The 19,122-nt window shown below is 41.0% G+C and overlaps 1 pseudogene; it reads left to right on the plus strand.

Moving 5' to 3' along the window:
* The window catches only part of LOC105988038, a 150,671-nt pseudogene extending 131,797 nt beyond the window's left edge, over positions 1–18,874 (plus strand).
* Positions 18,875–19,122: the final 248 nt, after the last annotated feature.

Below are 19,122 nucleotides of genomic sequence, written 5' to 3' on the forward strand. Positions count from 1 at the left end.
TTCCAAGAATTTTCTCAGTATTTTGTCTTACTTTCTTAGTGCCTATTTCATAGTCTATAACTTAATAGTCTAGGGCTTTCATAGTCTGTAACTTCTGCCTTACCTCAGATTCTAGGCCTGTCTCTCGGATGGATTTTCCAGGAATAACACTGCATCTGGCTTCGCCAAGCAATCAGCTCTTTCTGCATCGCCAACTAAACGGCAGACTGGCCCACTCTCCACTGTTCACTCAAGCAGTGTGTCCAGGATTACAAGCTGTTGTTGCTTTTGCAAGATAAGAATTCCAATCTCTCCTCTCTCCTTTTAAATTACAGCGACGTCAAGATGAGCCTGCCAGGGGTGTCTTCACAATAGAACCCACGCTGTTACATGGTGTGGACTTTGAATCTACAAAATGGATAGCTGAATACATCTCTTCTCTTCATAAAAATGAATAAAAAAAGTTACAGGGATGATATGGCTTTGGTCTTTAAGACAGGAGACACCATTAGAGGGTCTGAACTGTTAGGATCTGAATGTCCTCCAGGACCCTGATTATCTGTCAAAACTCTTACCCTCAGTGTGACTCTATATAGACTGAGGCTATTGTACGACCCATTCACTGTGGTGTCTTAATTCCAATCCCTTGTGCAAAGGGTAAGAGGTGACCAAGTGCTGTCTCTGCCGTGAGAAGAGAATGGGGAAATACACAACACATCTATGTGTGAAAATGCCACAGTGAAACCTACCAAAAATGGTTAAACCAGAGGAGAGAGAGTGGTTTAAAAAAAAAGCTGATATAATTGGGGTGAATTTGATCAAAACGAATTATATGCAAGTTGTAAATCTCACAAAGAAACCCCTTGGTACAATTTCTGTCTGTTAGTAACTTTTCTTTTTAAAAGCACGACACTGTGATGCTGGAATGAAAGTGCTTTGTGTTGGAACATGGCCAGCTTCTCCCTTGCATTGACTCTGAGGACAGGAGCCTGCACAAAACATTCCCTGGCATCAGAATTGTTCGGCTATTAAAACGGTAAACTTGCCTAGAACAGGGTGATGGATATGGAAATTATTGTATTTTTCTCTGTTGAGATGACAGTATTCTTCAAGATGCACAGAGCTTGCCGGTAACGCCCATACTTTTTGACTTAATAATTGATCAAAAATTATTTATTGAACATTCATCATAGACCAGGCCTTGTTTTGTTGTAGGAGAGGCAGAGGTAAACAAAACATGATTTCTAGTTTTAACAAAACAAAAGAAAAAGAAAAAGAACATATACCAGGCGCCAATGGCTTCCACTTGTAATCCCAATTACTTAGGAGGCTGAGATTTGGAAGATTAAGCCAGCTAAGCAGAAAAGTCTGAAAAACTCCAAAAATCTAGGTTGTAGACATGGTTCGAGTGGTATAGCATCAGCTAAACAAACAAACTAAGCAAGCATGAATATGTATACAATCTGTCAGGAGGGGATAGGAGCTGTGTGTAAATTAAAGTTGAATGAGGGCTATGGTGACAAGACAGGACAGTGCAGTGTGCTGTTTTCTATCTGTTGCTCAGGAAATATAGCTATGTAAAATGATGCTTGCGCAGGAACTGGCTATCTGAAGCAATAACCATGTGGATACCTAGGCATAGGGAAGAGCAACTTCCAAGAGATTGATGTCTGCTTTCCATCCTGAAAGAACCACAAGGAGGTGAATACAACAGGCTGTGGCTAGGGGGAAGGTGGTAGAGATTGAGTCTGGAATTTGACATTGGCAGTACATTGGCTCAGACTATGAGGAGGCTGAAGTTCATTTGAAGGGCAGGGCAGTCTTATTTTCTAACCTTTGGTGCACGCATGGAGGAGTGTGTTCTCAGTAACAAAGAAAGACCTGTGTGCTGTGTGTGTGGGATGTAGGCTCCCCTCACGAACCTCCAAATCCTTCTCTATAAATGCAAAGCATCACACACCTTATCTGCAGGAGGCTGTGACCAGTACACACAGCAATCTGGGTTCCTTCTCATAGCTAGTCTTTTTTTCCCCATTATACTGGGGTTTGAACTCAGACCCTTGTGCTTGCCGACCACTCAAGCCAAGTCTCCAGCCCTGTGTTCTCCAACTGAGTTTGGTAGTCTCTGGAGAGGCCATCAGTTTGGGTTCAAGTCCCAGATCCATCACGGAATTTCTTGTCTGTGCCACAGCTACAAATCCCCTAACTCCTCTGTGTCTCTCCTATTCACTCTCTTATGAGTGTGAGTAGATGAAGAAAATCCATGGAGAATGCTTAGCACACGTGAAGGGCTGTCTTCCTATTGCCTGTCACATTATCAGAGTGCTTCTCAGCGACCTCCCTTCCTTGTAACAGTATGGGGGTGAAAGATGTCCTGTAGGTACAGTTAATATTATTTAAGGGGTGATTCCAGCCCATTTTCCCCTTCATTGTTTCCTCTGTCACATTCACGTCCCTATTCATGGTCCCCCAACACTCTCTCTCCCTTCACCCTGCTTCATATATTCTCAAACACAGCAATGAACATGCCAAACTCCACATGGACTTTGCTCTTGTCTGTCTCCGTATGTTTTTGAGTACCATGTAAGCCTGCAAGACCTCCTTCCTTTGTTAGCTCTTTGTTCTATCTCTAGTGCCTAGATCGGGGCTAGGAGAACAGAAAAGTTCATGAGTGACATTTGCTGAATGACTACATGACAAAGTAACAGTGGTAGCTCTTCATCCTCAGTGGGGGAATCGGGACACAGAGCTCTGATCTCTGACAGAACACTGTTTTTTTCATCATTATCATGGACTTTAGGGAATCAAATGTCTCGGATTTCAAGTGTGACCATTTGGGGAGTTTTAGAAGTTAGACCAATTTACTTTATCGAAACAAGCAGTCAGAACAATTCAGCCACAGTGTAGTGCAGTCCTGGTGGGCCTTAGTTCTTAGCAGCTGAGGCCAGGGAGTCTAGTTTCATAAATGTCTTCCATTAGTAACTGCCAAACAGCCCTTTCCACTATTGACTTTGTTTCCCACTTAAGATGTATATTCCTACTTGTCATTTCCCCAAAGGGCTCTTCCAGACGTTTCCCTTCCTGAAGCCCATCCTGGCTTGGCTATGGAAGGTCACAACAGTCCTGTCCTATCTGCTGAAGATCGTGCACAGAAAGATGCAAGGGACAGATTTTCCCTGGCTTAATCAGTTTATGAACTTCACAAAGAACATCGTGCTCATTTCCCCAGAGCTGAGAGAGATGTATGGAAGCCGTTGTACAAAACAGCAAGTGGATTTTCCTTGTCATCCGGGTATTTTCTAGGGGAAATGTTATGTCCTGTGGTTATTTTCTGCATGGGGGTTGCACACTGGGCTAAAATCCCCACACGGGTTTCCTGAGGAGAGGGTTGGGGGAGGTAGGAATTGAGTACAGCAAAATGCAAAATGCAGGTGTTTATCTATTGTTACGATGACAGCTTTCACCCTGAAGAGTTAAGGCTTCTAGTTATTCTAGCTGACTAAGGCATATTCATTCATGCTACACAGCTGGTCACGTCCTTTGTTTTCGCTAATATTTCTAAGTCAAACACTGAGACACATGGATATCACCAGTGTTTGTAAGACAGCTACACCAAGTTTTTTTTTATTTTTTTAACCTTTTAATGCCTTTCCTCCTGTCCTCCAAATATTCATTTCATTCTTTTTCTAAGTATGAAGGAAAACTAAGCTTAGAAAAATACTTTTTTTTTTTTACTCTAGTGAGGCTAGAGGCTTTGTATTGGGGAGATGTGTTAGCTTTTGGGGAACCCCCCATCTGGCACAGCACTGTAGAGCCTACAGATTGCTCTGATTCTTCTTCTAGGCAGTCAGGGCTTAGGAGCAATGAAACCGGTTTTCTTGAATAAAGATTTAATTTAAATTGTGGCAGATTTAAATAATAGCAGATTCTTTTTCTCCCTCTAGATCAAGAATGCCAGAAATGTGAGGGTAAGGTTTGCATCCATAATTAGGTGAAAGGAAGTGTTTCTACAATAAAGGAACATCACTTGCCCTGGGACAGGAAACATGGATAGCCCTTAGGGACTGAGAGGAAGAGGGACTCCCCTTTGCCTGAGGTGGGAAGTGATAAGAATGGTAGAAACAGTCCCAACACATGAACTGGGATCAGAGAAGCTTCTAGATGTGCTGCAGAGGACGCCCCCAGGACACGATGTAATTTGAAACAGCACCACAGCATTACCAGGCTGACACAGGCCCAGCCCCAAGGGGGTAGAAAACTAGCAAAGAGATGACAATTTCCTGTCTTAACAATGCCAGTGGCTTCAGGACAGTCATGAAAGAGTGGACAGATAAGCACCTTCATGGCATCTGTTCCAATCCCAGCCCTGGTAATAGTGTCTTTCTTTAGTCCCCAAAGAAGCCTAGGAACAAAGAATCTCTAGGAGAATCTACTTATATTTAGTTGGCAGACAGGAAGACATGAAAAGAGATTCACTTAACCATACAGGTATATGAGTGAATGCATGCGTGCATGTGTGTGCATGCATGTGTACGTGTGTGTGTGAGAGAGAGAAAGAGAGACAGACACAGAGAGACAGAGACACTGAGACAAACAGAAACAGGGAGACAGAAACAGACAAAGAAGGGTAGTCGAGAGCGAATTATGGAGCAGTTGGGAAGGTTGGCTGCACTATCTGACACTCTGGAAAGCTGACGTCACCTTCAGAGAAGCCTGGGTATTTATGAGGCTCTCTCTGATTGGGTGGTGTATAAACTGTAGAATTGCTTCAGTTCTCATAACAGATGCTTCTTCTCCCAAGCTGAAACCAGGGCCGGTACCCTGCAGCTGATATTAGATCTTTTATGTTGTTCTAAATTGAATTCCAAGCAATTCAGCCCATGCTACAAAGTCCTATTATGTTGGTTTCTTTGCACTAAATCTATGTTTATGGGAACATAAAATACATGTTGTCCCTCTCATCAGATTTTATTATTGATGATGATTTCTAATATGTGCCCATCAACTCCATCTTTAATCACTGTCAGTCAATTTTTTTTCTTCTTATTGCAGTCAGATTTGAAGCAGCAATGACGGTTTTAAAATAAAGCCTTTCTTCTGCTCAAATCTTATTTAGGACTAATTAAGAGTAAATAACTGTTCTCAGCAAGAAGGGCAACATCCAAGCAAAGCTTTGACAAACACAGCCTTCCCCTTGGAGAAACATATTCTTTTTGCTGCCAGTAAATATTTCCATTACAACTCATAAGAAAGTCCATGTTTCCCCGCCCCCTCTCCCCCCGTCCAGAATGTCATGCTGCTTTGATACAAGTAGAGAAAAATAAATACCCGTCAAGGTCAGGAAGTAAAACACAAGAAGCATTTAATTAAGAAAAAGTATGTAATTCCTCATTTTCCCCCATCTATTCCAGTTCTGTTCCACTGCTGTCTTCAGCTGTGTGAGGCAAATGAATGCAATCACAGGCTCTTAGCTCCCACTCAAGTCTGACATTTCCCCTCAGTCTTCCCACTCCCACACTTGCTGTGATGCAACACAATCCATTCATTATATTTTGAAGGTTACCGTCAGTTGCTCCAAGAGAAGAATGCGAAATGAATAGGATCAGACACCCTGAACCATCTTCACAGTTCATCTTGGTTTCAGTCCCATAGGCTGTCTGACAACGGACTGCCTAAAAGGTTGTCACAGTGCACTATGACTGTTATTTTCAATTTCCTCTTTCCTTCAGTGATGGGGGTTGCAGTTGCTTTGCAAGTTATGGATTTTAATTTTTCTCTCTTTCCCACTTCCCTTGGGAATCGCACAGCTACTGTGATGTATTCCTTCTAACTGATTAGACAAAACATCTTTCTGCCCTAAAGAAGATAAGACAGTACATGGGAAAAAACTGCATAAACTCAGAAAAATTGGAATCGAAGAGGAAAGAGGAAACTTTGAGCTACTCATATGGAAATGCAAGAAATATGTTTCTTATATTTATCACGATCTATGAAATGTGAGAAATCACTATTATAAAATATAGGTTGGAACAAATTAACATAAGAAAAAACAAGCAAGCTTTCTTTTAAATGCAAACATATTTAAAGAAATACCAGTCTCCCTCTTTTCCTGAAACAGGGTCTCACTATGGAGTTCAGATTGGGTTTGAGCTGACCCTGGCCTCACATTTGTGATCCTCCTGTCTCTTCCTCCTAAAATCTGGGATTATAATTTGGTGAATAAGAACTTTTTATGTAACCAGGTGCCAGTGGCTCTCAGGAGGCTGAGATCTGAGGATTGTGCTTCAAAGCCAGCCTGGGTGGGAAAGTTTTCAAGACTTATCTCCAATGAACCACCTAAAAACTGGAAGTGGCCCTGTGGCTCAAAGTGGTAGAGTTCTAACCTTGAGCAGAAGAGCTCAGGCCCTGAACTCAAGCCTCATGACTTTTAGGTGTTTTCAACCAACAGTGGTTGAATTCTACAACTATAAAGCACTTACCAAGAGTGCTTACTAATTTCTCCAGCTAAAGTTTTTTTTTTTTTTGGGGGTCCGGTTATGGGGCCTGAACTCTGGGCCTGGGCGCTGTCCCTCAGCTCTTCAGCTCAAGGCTAGTGCTCTACCATTTGAGCCACAGCACCACTTCCGGCTTTTTTCTTTTTGCTTATATGGTGCTGAGGAATTGAACCCAGGGCCTCAGGCATGCAAGGCAAGCGCTCTACCACTGAGCCACCTTCCCAGCCCCTCCAGCTAAAGTTTTTAAAGTCTAGTTTATATTGGTTCTCTAAATATTTTTATTAGGGCTGGGAAGGTGGCTCAGTGGTAGAGTGCTTGCCTTGCATGCATGAGGCCCTGGGTTAGATTCCTCAGCACCATATAAGCAAAAAGAAAAAAGCCAGAAGTGGCGCTGTGGCTCAAGTGGTAGAGCGCTAGCCTTGAGCTGAAGAGCTGAGGGACAGCGCCCAGGCCCAGAGTTCAGGCCCCATAACCGGACTTAAAAAAAATATTTTTACCGATCTGTTTTAAATGACAGGCAGACACCAACTTACTAATAACTGGTTAGTACTATATTCTGCTGTATGTTGATTAGAATGTCTGTGGCCACTTGCCCTATCCACAGCTCTTTGAGGTAGAGCCAATCAATCCTATGTTAGGCAGGGTGCTAGGTGATAGGAGAGATAGTATGAGTGCATCCTGGATCTTGCTGAGCTCACATTCTAATAAATAATCCGATAGCATGCTGATACAACCTATGTCAGGAATCATGCTTTCTGTGAGCAAGAGGATAGCCATTATCAGATATGACTAGCTATTTTAGAAAGAGATGGCCAAGGATGCTCTCCAAGGATTTGACTTTGGAAGAGTGGGCAAGGAAGAGCACAGCAGGAGATAATATGGAGAGACAGGCCACTGTAAGGACTTGGAACTTACTTTGAGGGAGAATAGAACCCTGATGCCAGTACACTAGCATGATTGAGTTCATGTTTTATGAACATCTTTCTGGCTACACAAAGAATTGGTTTCATGAATAGAGTTGCCATACAAAACTTAGGATGCCAGTTAAATACAAATTTGAAATAATTTTAGTGTGCTTCCCAGTTATTATTGCATGGGGAAGACATATACTCTTGTGAGTCTAGACCCCTGAAATGGAGCACTACCATCCTTGTCCAACCTAAGAGTACTTGTACATAGGTCTTTCTTGCTCCCTTATCCTATCAAGGAAGTAAGTCCCTCCAATATCCTTAATCTTGCAGCAAGTCCTCCCATCCACTGCTGGTAGAGGAGCAGAGGTAGCATGGGGCAGGGCCTCCTTGCAAAGAGGTTCTTTTTCCCAGCTGTCTCTTTCATTATCTCCACCCCACTTCCTCCTTCACAGCCACTCCGTAGCCTCTCACCGGCGGCTCTGCCTTCCCTTCCTAACATGCCAAGATCTCACACAATTCAGATTGCTCCACTCACCCTAAAGTAATGCTGCTGGAACCTGGAGAGGATACCCCCCCCCACCGCCCACATACAGAGTAAAACTCTTAGTTATTGTTTCCTATGCATCCAGGGTCAACATGCATGCACTCTGGTAGTCTCTGGTAAATACTGACATGACTAACTGGGAGAACAAGCTGATGTTCTGCCTAATATTGACCTGATCCTAGTACATGGTGATAAAGGAGTGGTGTCATTCTGGAAGAGTATGTTGAAGAGAGAGGGCAAAGGGAAAGTTTTCAATGAAAAGTTAGTTTTTCTGCTCCTTAGCATGTAAGGCAAAGGGAGACTAGGAAAAGGGAGGGAAGGGGCCTATTAGAGGGGTGGGTGAGAATGTTGAAAGATGTGACATTGATCAGGACACACCGTATTCATAAACTGCTTTGTTGAATGGCAACTCTTTTGTACAACTACTTAAAAATAATTTAACAATGTCTTTTAAAAGCTCGGAAAGTGGAAAAATATGAATAGAAAAAGAAAAGGATTACAAAAAGTTGAACTGAAGATGGTTTTCCAGGGTGTGGTACCAATGTAGATTGTATCGCTTACCAGACAGAAACTTATTGTCTTAGCTGTAGAGGCTGAAGTCCAAGACCAAGGTGCGATAGAACTGGTTCTTCAGGGGCCTTTCTCTTGGGCTCCATCCACAATGGATCCCTGAACCCTCACGATCTTCTTCAGTGTTTAAATCCCTGGTGATCTTTCACATGTCTAGTTTCCTCCTGTTGTAAGGACAGCAGTCAGACTGTCTGAGGAAGCACCGCCCAGACTTATTTAACCTGTGTCATCTCTTTAAACACCCTCTTTCCAAACACCCTGGTTCCATTATGACTTAGGAGGGCCTTGGAGCTCTAGGAGGACATAGGACTTTTAAGAGGACATTAATAGTGAGGGTATACTTGTAATGGACGTTAAAGTCATCAACAGTTGGGGTTATGGGAGACCAAATGATGTCCTAGAACAGTGAGACAACAGAGTCAGAGAGTGCTACAAACGAGCATAAACTAATGGGGTCCTTCATGGGGCCCAGGATCCCTGTAGTCCTGAATGACAGATGCCAGTTTTTTTCATGAGAAGACTGGTTCTCTGTTTTTCCTGATACAGTGAACTAGGCCATAGAGAAAGGTTATGAAGGCATGCATAATACCTAAGGTCAAGGTGCCAGGCTCTCATCAGGACTCTCTTCCTGACTGATAGCCGACAGGTGGCGGGAGGGAGAGCAAGTTCTCCAGTGATTCTCAGCAAGATAGTTATCCCATTAAAAAGCTCCTAATCAGGGCTGGGAAGGCGGCTCAGTGGTAGAGCGCTTGCTTTGCATGCCTGAGGCTGTGGGTTCGATTCCTCAGCACCACATAAGCAAAAAGAAAAAAGCCGGAAGTGGCACTGTGGCTCAAGTGGTAGAGTACTAGCCTTGAGCTGAAGAGCTAAGGGACAGCGCCCAGGCCCAGAGTTCAGGCCCCACGACCAGACCCAAAAATTAAATAAATAAAAAATAAAAATAAAAAGCTCCTAATCTCAAGACCTTATCATCTCTCGGAGACACTCCTCCTCCAAATCCATCACACTCGTTGGAGCAAAAAGAAGGAAAAAAAGTTGTACTGTATTATAACGATATGTTTGAGCCTTGCATTCTTTTATTTAAAAAAATCCAACCCTTTATGTTGATAGAAAAATCTATGTTACTTTAGTTCAAGTCCACAATCCAACAAGAGGCACCATGTTTTACCACGAGGCTTTGCCTGACGCCTGGCTCTATACTCCTACACCTCTGGTTATTTGTGCTCTACTTCAAGAATCGGGTCTCAGAGGTCTAAGTGCACAGTCCCTTTAGACAAAGAAAAAAAAATGTGACTCACATTCTCATTGAGTCTTAGCTAAAAGCATGCTTCAGGCAGATGGCAGACAAGACAGAATTTCTCCTCTCCTATCCCAAGGCAGAGTGGGAAAGTCTCCATAACTGCTCTGGGAGCTCCTAACATTTCTTCATTAGTTTCATAGATCAGTTATCTACTGCTGTAATTATGCTGCATAACAAATGACCACAAAACTTCAGTGATCTAAAACAATAAACATTTATGTCCTCTCAGGACTTTATGAGTTGGCTGGGCAACTTTGCTGATCTTGGCTAGGCGAGGCTAAGCATTTCTTCTCCTTTTGGCTGAGGGTCTTTCTGATGCCTGGCAGTTGTCTGTCTTTTAGCTGCTGGGTGATGGTCTTGGCTGGGATGGCTGGCTCTGCTCCACAGGGTGTTGTGTTCCCCAGCAAGTCAGCTGAGGATGGTTCTCAGAGCACAGGGCCTAGAGTGCAGCGTGCGAGACACAGCTGGCCTGCTTCAGAGGCGAGGACACATTCCGCCGGCTGAAATAGATCAAGAGGGAAACTCAAGCTGATGAGAAGAAATCAAGACCACTCTTTGGAAGAGAATGGATTCTGGAGGAATATAGAATTGCTATCATTTCAAAAAACAAAACCCACGTACTACAAGTATATATTCTGTCATCACTTTTTTACACACAGAACTTTGTAGCGTCTTCACCTATACTGCTTTTAAAGGGAGGCTAAAGGATTTTATTATAATCCAAGATAAAATATTGTTGTGGGAAGGAGTTAAAGCCCTTCTTGCATGTGAATTTTATCTACTTATATTCCTGGTTGAAAGGAAAACCATATACATCTTCCCTAATAACGACTTCCCAGAGGATTAATGCCTAAGGATGGGAACACTGAGCTATATTCAGCCAAATCTTTGATCCAAGTGAGATTCACTTCGAAGAAATTTGTTAGAGTTGTGACAATTCGGCATCTGCCTGAGCAAAGACTTCAGTCTCACAGAGAAACAGAAGACTCTCAAAAATGTGGAGAAGAGAGAAAAATTATGTTAAGTCAGTAATTAGTTGTGTAGAAAGAAAAATGAATCATATTTTTCGAGCTGCTCAAGAAAGTTCAGTCAAGATAAGACAGACTCACAACCAGAAAATGTCATTGTTTCCTGGCTTCCTAATCTCAAGAGTTCAAAAGAAATATACAGAAGAAGCTTATCTCTTCCTTTTTAAAGAACGGATTGCCCTACGATAAGTACAACTCAAAATGAATGTTGGAAGAGGAAAAAAGATCTTTATGGGTTCAAGAAGAGCCATCCAGAGTGAACTTCGTGATCTAGAAGGAAGGGACCAGAGAGTTGTGTTAATTGGGCATACCACACATCAGCTCATCCAACCACCCTTAGCTCATTCAATGAACGAGATTCAGTGAAAGTCAGCAGTGTTGATTTTCCAGATGAGGAAGAAGGGATCAGGGAGGAGCAAATGGCTTACCAAAATTCACACAAGTCATTAGGGTAAAAGCTATGAATTTTCATTTTATTTTATAATTCTATATTTTATTTCACTTCATCTTGCCTTATTTTCCTGACTGTTGTTAATGATCCTACTACAACCGACTCTTCCTGCTCAGGTAGCTCATCTTTGCAATGTGAATTCTTTTTTTTTTTTAAGTTTTGGGGTAGACTATCACTAAGTAACTCATTTATAACTCAGAGTGGCTTTGACCTCATGATTTGCTCCTTCAGCCTCCCAAAGCTGAGATTACAGAAGTGTCCCACCCCACCTGGCTGTGATGGGAGACACTATTGAAAGGTATGGAACTGACTTTTGTCCCACCAAAGAAAGAAACAGGGCTTCTCTTCAATGTCACATAAAGGTCTCTCTTTTCCTTCCTGGTCTTGCTCTGGAGTGACTTTCATGAAGCCAAAGACAAAGAGATCGTTTCTCAGGAGGAAGGGTAGCAGAAAAGATAAACACAAATGATGTAGTGACTCCAAATTTCCCAATCAGAGGCAGCACTTTCGTCCCTGCCAGGCTCTGGGTGGAGGACAGGGAAGGAATGCCCAGCACATTGCTGAGTGGTCACTGCTAGGTTGGCGTGTGAAGATGAGGTCAGTTTGAAGAGCAAGAGGACTCATTCATTCATCCCACAAGCCTTCTCAGGCTATGAATGTAAACAACTTTCAGATGCTTTTCCAGTTATTTTTTTTAAAGTTTCCACACTGATACTCGTAAAATAATATTTGAAATTTTCCTTTCTGTATTTCCTCTAAAAGTACTTCCTTTTGCAAGAGGTTCATTCACAGGGCTTATCCCAATTGTTCCTTATCCAATTTTATCACCAGTCACTTCAAATCTAGACCATGTACTCAGCTTTAGGTGGTAGTTAGAGTCAGTGTGAAACTGTTCCAAATAGTAAGAAGACAAGAACACTTAAATACACAGACAGGGATCCCACAGTTGGAGCATTGTGACCTAAGTTCCACATTGACTGTGTAAGTTGGAGACAGAGCGAAGTGGCTGGAAAAGTTGAGGGACACTTCACGTGTCATTTTGGCTGTAAACATGAAGTACTGACCTGACAGACTAGTTCTTACTGAATTTTTAAGAGATAACTTTTTGAAATTGGTGCCAAAGCTGACACATCTAAAATTGTCAACCTGTTCCCTAATAATTCATTCCACCTACTTCCTTTGCCTTTAGATTTCTCAATAATTCTCAACTTCTACCTCCCACCCAAGGCTAGCTAAAGACAGGTATAGATAGAGAATAGGTTAAATCCAATGGTACTCACATCTACCTTTCTTTAACACTTCAAAAATGAAAAAAAAAAAAAGAAATACCATGAGAGAAATGTTTGTCTGTTGTGGATAAATCTTGAAATGATCCTGTTATTTTTAAAGGCTATGGGAGAAGATCTTCAACATTGATGTTTTAAGTTAGAGATAGTTCCAGGACTATTATAATAATGATGAAGTCTAGCTGAGAAAGACGCTTGTCATCTTATGAAATTAGGCAACTGTATCTAAAGAATAGGAGGTAGAGGTCAATTCCTCTTGCCAAAGTGACTGGCTACCTACTTGTACATATCCTAGGCTGAGAATCTGCTTTGCGCAAAGGAAGCCTGACTCATTTTTAAACAGGGACAAATTGGGACTTGATTACAAATGGCACTGAACTTGCAGAGGGGAAAATAGGAAAGAAAAACCCAGGGAGGTCCCAAGAATGATTATTCTGTGATTCAGAAAGTCCAGTAATCTTCACTGTGTGAATCAGAAGATGAGAAGATCTCCATTGGACATGAGTTTGTCTTTCCATTGTGGTTCTCTACACTGGCTAACAAGAGGCCTTTTCTATTCTAGGCCATCATCCATTCCTTCTTTAACCGTTTGTTTCTTATGGATAACAGGATATGATATCATTCCTTCCTACTCACCTCTCCCACTTTCTAAATAGCAGGCATGGAGACCAGCCACAATTTCTGAGCCATATTTCAACTTAACTATGGTTGTGATTCATTTTAATAGCAAAGAATAAGCAAACCCATACATCGCAATCTGAAAGAAACTCCTTTGCCTAGTGGGGTGAAGACTTGGGTGTCAAATTCCACTTTCTTTCTAGATGTTCTCAAACATTATCCAGTACTGAGTGCTGGTGGCTCATAGCTGTAACCCTAACTACTCAAGGGGCTGGGATCTGATGATTGCATTTTGAAGCCAGCTGAGGCAGGAAAGTTCAAGAGACGCTTATCTCCAATTAATGACCAAAAGGCCAGAGGTGGAACTATGGCTCAAGTAGTAGAGAACCAGCCTTGAACAGAAAAACTAAAGGACAATGCTCAGGCTCCGAGTTCAATCTCCACAAACAAAACAACAACAACAAAAATCTATAAACATAATTCAGAAATATCCATCCTTAGTAATTAATAATCATATGCACAGACATGAACTATCTATCTTCCTGCTAAGACCAGAACCAACTTGTTGCTGTAAATTCATATTTTTTAAAAGTTCCATATTTTTAGTTCAGTCCAACAGAAATTTTTCTGGAGTATTTGTGTATTAGACAAGCTGCTATATTCAGGAGATAGAAAAATAAGTAAGCTTAAGTATTTCTCCTACAAAAACTACACTAAATACCCAGTAGAGGGGAGGGGGGAGGCTGGGAAGTGATGTGAAGGGTAAACAAAGGAGGAGGCTGCAATGCTTGGTAAGAAATGTACACATTATCCTGCCCATGCAATTGTAACCCCTCTGTACAGTATGTTCACAAATAAAATAAAATTAAATTAAAAAAATACCCAGTAGACATTCAGTGTCAACTGTCTTGTTTTCTGGAACTTAGAAAAAATGGCATTCATGAATTTTTGTCATTGTTGTTCAGGTATTTTATAACAATATACATAGAAGGCTAGCTATACTCTTCACAGTCTCATCTTTATCCAGACTCATTGCCAGACTACACTGCCCAGCCTCCCTTGTAAGTCTGACCAGGTGATTGAGTTCTAGCCAATGGCATGGGATCAGAAGTAGGGAATTGCTTTATAATAAGCTGTGTACCACCCCTCATTTGGGGCTACAACATCATGTAAAATACATTGGTCTTTTTCCCTGAGGCCAAAAGCAGTCTAGGTCTTCACTGAAGAATTTTTAAATGGAGCCGAGCGTCAGTGGCTCATGCCTGTTATCCTAGCTACTCAGGAGGCTGAGATCTGAGGATCACGGTTCCAAGCCAGCCCGGGCAGGAAAGTCCCTGAAACTCTTATCTCCAATAAATTACAAGAAAACCAGAAGTGGCACTGTGGCTCAAAGTGGCAGAGCGCTCACCTTGAGCTGAAGAGCTCAAGGACAGGGCCTAGGTTCAAGCCCCAAGGAAAGGAAGAAAGGAAGGAAGTTTTATTTTATTTTATTATTATTTTTTTTTTAGGTCCGGTTGTGGGGCCTGAACTCTGGGCCTGGGCGCTGTCCCTCAGCTCTTCAGCTTAAGGCTAGCACTCTACAACTTGAGCCACAGTGCCACTTCCGGCTTATTTTTCTTTCTTTTTTGCTTATGTGGTGCTGAGGAATCGAACCCAGGGCCTCATGCATTGCAAGGCAAGCGCTCTACCACTGAGCCACCTTCCCAGCCCCAGGAAGGAAGTTTTAAATGGGAGAATTGATAAGATCAAATTTCCCACAAGCAAAATTCTTCTGCTATCCACTAGGAGATGGATTACAGGGCAATGCCATAGTACAAGATTAATTAACAAGGTATGGCAGAATTCAGATTAAAAAAATAATAATGGAGCCTGCTTCTTGATATTAGAATGAGGGAGCTAATTAAATAGTATACCTTCAGGCCTCAGTGGTTAAAGTTATTTGAAGGCAGACAGGAATGGCTATGTTGTCATCCTATAATTCATAGGACATTGCAGAAGAAAAGCCCTCTTTGCTTGTTTTCTACTTCCTTCTTCAATTCTACCCCCCTCCCCCATCCCAGTCCTAGAAGGATCCACTCTGAGCAACCATATAAAGAAGACAGTAAAAATCCCAAATGACATGACTATATTCCATATTCAAATCACAGTCAAATGCTACTATATATATAATTTATGAAGATGTCTTTGTCAGCAATTTCACAATTAACCACTGGGTAGATTCTCATGGGAGGAAAATATTAATAAAGAGAAAGCTTTATGAAACACTAATAAGTCAAATATTAACAAAAGGAACATTAGAAGTGTGGGTTGAATGAGGCGTGGTCAGATCAAAAAGAAGAAAAGGAAAAGATTAGGAAAATATTTTAACACCAAGCTTATTAGACTTTTTGTAATAATAGAAAATTATGATTGTTAATTTTAAAAAGTTGCAAAAGGATTAGGCATTGGGTAAGGTATCAGAAAAGTTCAAAAGGCTCAGTATTGGGCTGGGAAGATGGCTCAGTGGTAGAGAGCTTGCTTCGCCTGCATAAGGCCCTGGGTTTGATTCCTCAGCACCACATAAGCAGAAAAAAGCCAGAAGTGGTGCTGTGGCTCAAGTGGTAGAGCGCTAGCCTTGAGCTGAAGAGCTGAGGGACAATGCCCAGGCCCAGAATTCAGCCCCTATGACTAACAAAAACAAAAACAAACAAACAAACAAAAAAACAAGGCTCAGTATCCCCGATTGCCAGAATAAGCAGGCAGTTTAAAACTTTGCAAGAGTCTATGGTAGCACTGCATAACAACATAATCAGTCTAAACTTTGTATTTTGAAATGGTCCCTTGACCTCGGTTTTCACAGTTGTTTGTATCTTAAATTAGACTAAGTGAGACATCGCCAAAGTTCAGAAATAGCTTTGTTTCCCATTATCCAGCTTTAGCATCTTGCCTTTGCTCTCACTTTGAGCTGTATGACTCTGCTATACTTTTTTCTAGATATGAGCACTCCAATTCCTTATTACTTGATTGGTTTTCGAATTTTAAACAAGCTGCCTAAACCTTTAGGATAACTTGATAAAAATGGATAAGAGAACGGCAAGGTATTTCTTCAGTCCGAGGAGTTCTAGCTTTGACTATGAAAAAGGGAAAAAATATGAAACTCTTTAATTGGTTCACTCTTTGAAGATAAAATGTAGAGTTTTATTAAAAAGGGTAATATCCGCCAGTAGAAACAGCAAAGAAAATTAGTTACATATCCTAGAGAAATAAGATTTCACTCAACTATGTTGATATTACTTAGTAAGGTTAGACAGCAGAACTGGCAGAAGTATTATTTATTCAATTATTTTACAGAATCCTATGAAAATAATTAAAGCTGAGAACAGTGTATAGCTTTACCAAAAGAAATGAACATTCTTTCTCTATACTTTCAACATTTTGCAAGTCTATAAAAAGAGTTTAGAGGAGAATACAAATACAATTTTCATTTCTAAAAGTTGGATTTTTAAAAATCTCTTTATACCTTCCAAAGTTAATCTTTTCTTTAACTTGTTATCATGTGGAAACCATCAAGATCATTAACATCTAATGTATGATGTTCTTTCATGTGTATCATTTCCCAGTTGACATCTATGAATTGATATTTTTTTATCCCAATGGACCGTATTTTCTTATTGTTGTTGTTTAAATGTTTTAACTGAGGGCCAGACATAATGTTGAATGTGTTAGGTGGTGGCAAATTTCATTTCTACAAATCTTTTTGAACTTCGGTTCAATGTACAATTAAGTGCATGTTTAACCCTTTCAGATCTTGCTTTTAAACACTATTAGGAAGTTGCTACCGTGGTTTGTTCTAGATTGAAGTTTTCCAAAGTACCAGAGCTGTTTTTACTTCAGTCATTTTACAGAACCAAAGTCCTATAAGTATACTTACTACTGAAGACTCCATGACTTCCACAGTTTTCCACTTTGGCTTGTTGGAAAGTGAACTACTTCCCACTGAAGAACATGAAGTGTTTTCTCTGTATCCTGTTTGGGGAGGGGAGGTGCTCTATGCTTCTCTTTCCTTTGCATAATGCTTTACAAGCATGCCTTGCTTAGCATTCAGCTCAAGGGGTCCTTCTGCCAATCTCCAGGGTTTTCTGTCTTGCTCTTCTTTCTGCTTTGTGCCTTATAAACTAGTCCCTGGAGCTTTCTTAGGATCCTGTCTTCAGTCACTCAATTCAGATAGACCTCTGGACTATAGTTCAGAAATCTCTGAATATTGTCTGTATTTTGAGATCACAGTAAGCCCAATTTCCATCTGGGTAGATTTCTGAACTTCTGTTTGGTCTGTATATTGGAGTCATAGTAAGCTTCATTTGTTTCCATTCTGCAAACATCCCTGTCTTGTTGTCTGTGTCCAATACTTTAAAAAAAATTTGGTTTTATTTTTTTCCCTAAGGTCTTTATTCTTTCATGTTGGAGAGAAAAAATCCAGGTCCTGTCATTCTATCATGATCAAATGTATTCTTTTTACATATCTTTAAGTTACTTTATATACATATATACATACACACACATATATGTGTATGTATATATATATATATATATATATATATATGTATGTATTGCAAACTAGAAGGTATATTTCATTTGGTCTTTGTGGTGTTGGTTCCAAAGCTGGAGTCAAAACTAAGAGAAACAAAAGAGCATCAGATTCATAGGGTTTCAAATTATGAGGTAGATGGAAGTCAGATTGGCTCCGTGATTTGGGAGTGGCAAAAGAGAGTCATGTCGAGTGTTTAGTTTTCTTGTCGGCTGCTCAAGATGAATCGATTCTTGGGACAGCGAAACCCAAGGCTCCGCCACCCAGCCTGACTGACTGCATTAGCACGGTGGATAGCAGAGCAGAATCCATTGATAAAAAGATTTCCCAGCTGGATGCTGAGCTAGTGAAGTAGTAGGATCAAATCAAGAAGATGAGAGAGGGTCCTGTCAAGAATATGGTCAAGCAGAAAGCCCTGCGGGTTTTAAAGCAAAAGCAAATGAATGAGCAGCAGCGGGATAACCCTGCCCAGCAGTCCTTTACCATGGAACAAGCCAACTATACCATCCAGTCACCGAAAGACACCAAGACCACGGTGGATGCAATGAAGCTAGGAGTAAAAGAAATGAAGAAGGCATATAAGCCAGTGAAAATTGACCAGATTGAGGATTTACAAGACCAGCTAGAAGATATGATGGAAGATGCAAATGAAATCCAAGAAGCACTGAGTTGAAGCTATGGCACTCCAGAATTAAATGAAGATGACCTAGAAGCAGAGTTGGATGCATTGGGTGATGAGCTTCTGGCTGATGAAGACAGTTCTTATTTGGACGGAGCAGCATCTGCACCTGCAATTCCAGGTGTTCCCACTGACACAAAAAACAAGGATGGAGTGCTGGTGGATGGATTTGGATTGCCACAGATCCCTACTTCATAGACTTGCATCATACAAGTACATCATGTAAAATAAATACATATGCTGGGATTAGAAAATATTTCCAAATTTGCCATAACAAATTTAGGTTTCTTTGCTTTCCTTGAAAGAAAGTTTAATTACATTGCTCCTATTCGTTTTTTTTTTCCCTTAAAAACTTATTACTTGGGCAAGCTTTCTTTGTACTAAAATATGATTCTTTTCTCTTAGGGAAAACTAACTTAAAAGTAACTTTGACTTTATATGATTGGTTTTCACTCATTAATAATAATTTCAAATAAAACCATGGATATTAGACTCTTAAGTTCTATGACAGTGTTGGCTGGGTGCTGGTATCTCTCAGGAGGTTGAGTTCTTAGGATCACTGTTTAAAGCCAGACCAGACAATAGTCTGAAAAGTCTATGAGACTCTGACCTCCAGTTAGCCAACAAAAAGCCAAAAGTAGAGTCGTGGCTCAAGTAGTTTAATGCCAGCGATGAGCAACAAAGCTAAGCAAGAGGAC

This window comes from Dipodomys ordii, unplaced genomic scaffold (genome assembly GCF_000151885.1).
Source record: "Dipodomys ordii isolate 6190 unplaced genomic scaffold, Dord_2.0 Scaffold1, whole genome shotgun sequence".
In the NCBI taxonomy this organism is placed as follows: domain Eukaryota; kingdom Metazoa; phylum Chordata; class Mammalia; order Rodentia; family Heteromyidae; genus Dipodomys; species Dipodomys ordii.